Here is a 6,000-nt window from a genome sequence, read left to right on the forward strand (position 1 = left end):
TCCCCCACGCTTAGCTTTCAGAGATGCAAGAGTGGCTCCTCTTGCCTGGCCAAATTGGCAGCAGCCAGGCTCCCATGCAGGAGCAAAAAGGGTCTTTGACTTCTGAAGGGGCTTTTGGAAGCACATATGGCTTCTCAATCTTCACAACCTCCAAAGAGCATTTCTTAGCTACCCAGCCTCACTCAGGCTTGGCCCTGAGTATCTGCCCCCATCTTAACCCTGGCAACTTTCAGGGTTTCTCAACACTATTCACACCCAGAGCCCCAGGAGCCCTTTACAACTGACTTAGAATGACTTGGAGCAGGGGCTTGGCTAGAAGAAAGACTAGAGGGAACACTCTGAGAAATTGTTTGGGCTGCCACAGTTTGGGCAGACACAGAATGACTGCAACAGACCCACACAAAACACATGGGAACATGACTCATTGCTCACCCCTGGTACCAGCTCACCACGTAGAACAACACCAGAGTCTAGGTCTAGAAGAAGGAAGAAGAATAATCTGGGTGGGGTACTTGCTCTCCACTTTGATTGCAACTGGACTTGCCCAGATCATAAGTAGCACTTGGAATAACTCTTTACTTTTCTCTAACTCTAGAGAAAGCATTCAGATTGTAAACACAAAATTACATTATCAGCCCCCATGCAAATAAACTCACTGAGTTCATTTTGAGGGGTATAATGAAAGGTTTCCCAAAATCTCTCCTACTGACCACATTATTATGGAAAAGACTTCCTTCCTTGTTACTTTGCTTAAGGCACTAAGGGCTCCTATGAAAATGAGAATATTTCCTATGAGACAAAAAACATTAATCCATCATCAGCTAGCAGCACCTAAGATTTAATTATTATACTATATTAATAACAATAATAATGCCTAACATTATTGAGGCTTTACTACAGGCTAGACACTGTTTAAAGTGCTTTGCACACATTATTAGCACATTAAGCTCTCACAGAAAATTCAAATCACTTCTATTATTATCCCCATTTCACAGATGAAGCACTGTAACACAGTGAGGTTAAATGACTTGCCCAAGGTCACACAGCTAATGTATTATGGAGCCAAGATTTACCCTAGATCTCTCTGGGCAATGTCTACATGATTAACCACTGTGCTATTCTAAATTCATCTAGTATTGGCCTGATCAGATATTAGGCCTGGGTGGGTGATTAAGACAAATGTGACTAGGGCAGAAGAATTCCCCAGATAGTTTTTCTATCCTTTGTGCCTTTTGTCAGGTTATTTCCTCTACTCAGAATGTCTCCCTTGCCTTTAGAGGTCAGACTTCTCTCTCTGAGGAGTCCCAGGTGAGCACACTCCACAAAAAAATTTGATTAAGGCTATTAAGGGAGTATGAAAAGACAAATGACCTTGAGATGAGGTGGAACTCTCCAGTTTGCTAGGGTCTCCACACATTCTGCTGTATTTCTGCACTCATTTATACTTCCTGCTTAACTCCTGTGGCTTTTCAGCATGTGCCGCCTCATAGGCCATTGAAGGTGTATTTGTACTGTTGCTGGTCTTCTGGAGTATCTGGTGGAGGGTTTTTTGGTTTTTATTTCCTGGAGGATGTTGGGATAAGTGGAGTCTCTAGTTGTATTTCAGGAGAGGTAACTTCTTTTCTCACCATCATGACTGGATAGAAAAGACCATTCTGACCTTTAAACCTGAGGAAGATTCATTTTCATGCAGGGGACATCTGGACAAACAAGGGAAAGCTCATAGTCTATTTGCAACTATTTTTCTGAGGAGGGCAAAGAAAGATCAAAGCAGTTGGGCCACAAGCTTTGACTATGGCTCCACCCTGGTAACTTCTAAGAGGATGTTTGTGACCTACTCTGGTATCACTGAGCAGGACTTTGCTAGGTGGACAAGGGTAGGTAGGACGTTTCAGGTAGAGAGACAGTATGTGCAACAGCCCAATGGTTGGAGAATATGGCTTTCTAAAGGAGTGCAAGTACTAGTGAAGTATGGCTATGTTAAGATAGGTAACAGGTGAGAAATGGGAAAAGATGGGAAGACAAAGCTATGGAAGACACAAGGAGGGGCTAGAATATCATGCTGAGGATGATTTAAGATTTTTCCTTTTAAATTACATTTTATTGATTATGCTATTACAGTTGTACCAATTTTCCCCTTTGCCCCCACCACCCAGCAATACCTACTCCCTCAGGCCACACTGTTGTTCATGCCTGTGGGACATGCATATAAGTTCTTTGGCTACTCTATTTCCTATACTGTACTTTACATCCACATGGCTGTTCTGTAACTACCTACTTGTACTTCTTAATCCCCTCACCTCTTCACCCATTCCCCAATACCCCCTCCCTTCTGGCAACCATCAAAAAAAGCCAATGTCCATATCCATGATTCTGTCTCTGTTCTTCTTGTTTGTTTAGTTTGTTTTTTAGATTTAATTGTTGATAACTATGTGCTTACTGCCATTTTATTGTTCATCGCTTTGACCTTTTTTCTTAAATAAGTCCCTTTAACATTTCATATAACTCTGGTTGGTGATGATGAACTCCTTTAGTTTTTCTTATCTGAGAAGCTCTTTATTTTCCCTTTGATTCTAAGTGATAGCTTTGCTGGGTAGAGCAATCTTGTCTGTAGGTCCCTGCTTTTCATGACTGAATATTTCTTGCCAATCCCTTCTGGCCTGAAAAGTTTTTATTGAGAAATCAGCTCAGAGTCTTATGGGAACTCCCTTGTGAGTAACTAACTGCTTTTCTTTTGCTGCTTTTAAGATTCTCTTTTTATCTTTAAACTTTGGCATTTTAACTATGATATATCTTATTGTGGGCCTGTTTGCATCCATCTTGTTTGGGAAATTCTGTGCCTCCTGCATGTCTACTTCCTTCACCAAAATAGGGAAATTATTTTTCATTATTTTTCCAAATAGATTTCCAAATTCTCACTCTTCCTCTTGTCCTTCTGGTATCCCTATGATGAGAATGTTGGTATGCTTGAAGTTTTCCCAGAGGCTTGTTACATTATCCTTGCTTTTTTTTTTAATTCTTTTTTTCTTGTTGTTCTGATTGTTTTTTGTTTGTTTGTTCCTTGGTGTTCCATATTATTCCTTTGATTCTTGGCTTCATCCATTCTACTATTGATTCTACTGTAAGCTGCTCTTTATTTCCATTAGTATATCCTTCATTTCTGCCTGAGTCAAAATGGTTCCTTAAGGGTGCCTTGGGAATTCACTAAGTTCCTTGAGAACCCTTATAACCAATGTTTTAAATTGTGCATCTGATAAATTGCTCATCTCCATTTTGATCAGTTCTTTTTCATTGATCTGCTCTTTCATTTGGGCCATGCTTCTTTGTTTCTATGTATTAGGTAGAGCTGCTTTGACTCTTTGTCTTGGTAGCATGCCCTAATGTAGTAGGTGTCCTGTAGGGTCCAGTGGCATAGCCTCCCAGATACCCAAGCTGGGTACTCGAGGTGTGCCCTCCATGTGGGCTGAATACATATTCCTCCTTTTTTTAAAAAAAATATTGTTTAAGTACAGTTTTCTATGTACACACTTCTGTTGCAGTTGAGACTTGATTGCTATTGGCATGTCAAAGGGAGGAACTTACCCAGTTCAGTCAGCTGTAAGGATTGGCTGTGACTACTGACCACCAACTTCTGCCCTCCATGGAGGTTCAGCTGTGCAGGGGCAGGGTGGTGGTGCTCTGTCATGGTGTGTAGCTGTTGACTGGGTACGCAGGCTCTGGGGTTTCCCAGGTGGTACAGGCCTGGGTTAGCCGCCCCTGTGTTCTGCCCGGGACCACCCAGCATGAGCTATAAAGCAATCTGAAATGGTCACTACTTGTGCTGGGCTTGGAGATTCCCAGGCAAAGCCAAACTGTGATCCAAAGCTGGCTGCTGCTTAGTGCCAGGCCTGGGGCCACTTAGTCAGAGGTACAGGGACTGGGGGCTCACTGAGGCTGGTTGTTGTTTGTTTGAGAGGATTTAGGAAGATGTGAAGACATTTATACGGAAAAGCCACTGTTAACAACTTGGGTGGGCCATAAGGTAGGTGAAGTGGAGCCTCAGGGGTTCTCCAGGGCAGAGCAAATCATGTGAACCAGGTTGATAGAGTCCTAGATATGGCTACCACCTGCCAGTGTGCAGCCCTATGGGGAGAGGGCTCAGAAAAGGAACAATGGCCTCTGCCTACCTTTCTGTATGGGAAAAAGCTATTCCCTAGCTCTCGCCCTGATGCCAGACACTTCAGTTCCTCCTCAAATGCCATTGGTGCCTTTCAAGCTGCTACCTTGGTTCTGGAGCTCAGAGGAAGGGAGTCTGAGTCGCTCTGTGGCAAACTCTTTAAGAGGCACTGCTTGGAACTCCAATAGTTCCTTTCAGTGACTCAATTCCTGCTGGTTTTTACAGCCAGGAGTTATGAGGTCTTATCTACCTGGCACTGGAACTCTGGGCTGGGGGACCTATTATGGGGCTGGGTACCCTTGCTCCCAAGATAGTCCTCCTGAATTTTTATCCAGCATATATGGGTGTGCGACCATCCCATTCCATGTCCCCTACCAGTTTGGATTGATGTGGTTTCTTTAGTTCCATAGTTTTTGGACTTCTATTCAACTCAATTTCTGATGGTTCTGAAGATGGTTGTTCTGTAGTTTCATTGTAATTTTGATGTGGCTTTGCAAGGAGGTGATCCATGTTTACCTACACCTCCATCTTGACTGGAAGTCTGGAAGTCTTTTTTTTTTTTTTTTTTTTTTTTTTTTAAGGAAAACAGGCTTTTAGTGGTGATCATTTTGTAGTGTATACAGATGTTGAATCATAATGTTGCATACCTGAAACTCATATAATGTTCTGTGGCAATTTTACCTCAATTAAAAAAGGTAAGCGGCATGATCATATTTTTGGTTTTGAAATATTATTCTAATGGCTTTTCCAAAGGACAATTATTGAATGCTTACTACATGCTAGGTCTGTGCTAAACTCCAGGGGCATAGAGAAGAATCAGAAACTGCCTAATTAATTAATATAAACAATACAGTGGTAAGTACAATGGAGGATGAACTGAGGGGTAGACAGTCTGGAATTTGGCCACTTGGTAGGTGGCAATTGCAGTACTCATCTGACGAGGGCCTGAAGTAGGAAAGTTGTAAGGGTGAAACAATAACCCCCACCCCAATGGATCTTCCTTATATAATCTTTCCTTTTTATCATTTCTTCCTAACCTTACTGTGTGCTGAGTTGTTAAAAGAGAAATAAGCAATGAGCATCTTTTTTGTCCTTTGAGGGTGGGAGAGGTGATATAGGTAATTCACACTGCTGTTCTGCAAGCTTATTCATTGACTCCCTGACCATGTTTACCCAAAGTACTACTTCATATTGTTTTTACTCTTCTCAGACACCCAACCTGAGCCCACCTACTTCAGCCATTAACCTCTTTTCTTGCTTTCCTGAGGTGAAAAGAGGAGAAGTTTCCTTCCCCAGACAACATAAAATCATTTTTCCTCCTAAGTTCAATACCTCTACTCATGATCTAACACTGTTCTCTTCCTATCTCCTTTGAAACCTGCTTCATAAATTTTCCTTATCTTGCTTTCTTTTCCATCTTTTCCTTGCCTCTGATACTTTCCCTGCTGTCTAAAACATGTAAGGAGCATACATTTTGCTGACTCCTGTAAGCTTAGAAGTAGAAAAAATGTTTCCCCACTAGAGAAAGCTCCCTCCCACAACCCACCACACACACACAACCAAGTCAAAAATGTTTTACTGGCAAGTTGGAGAAAGTCTGCGGGGAAATAACATCATCAGGGCAAAGAATTCCCAGATTTTAGGTAAGGCTGAAAAGTAAAAAAGCAGGACTTAAGAAAATGCAGAGGATAAGAATGATAAACCTTTGTCAGTTATTTGCAGAATATTTTTGCAACATTATTTTATTTATCTAGCAGAGATTTCTTCCAATGAATGGACATTTCATGCACCAAAACTGAAAGGGTTAAGTAGAGGGCAAGACAGAGGTGAAATGTCTCAGGAGA

This window comes from Phyllostomus discolor, chromosome X (assembly GCF_004126475.2).
Source record: "Phyllostomus discolor isolate MPI-MPIP mPhyDis1 chromosome X, mPhyDis1.pri.v3, whole genome shotgun sequence".
In the NCBI taxonomy this organism is placed as follows: Eukaryota; Metazoa; Chordata; class Mammalia; order Chiroptera; family Phyllostomidae; genus Phyllostomus; species Phyllostomus discolor.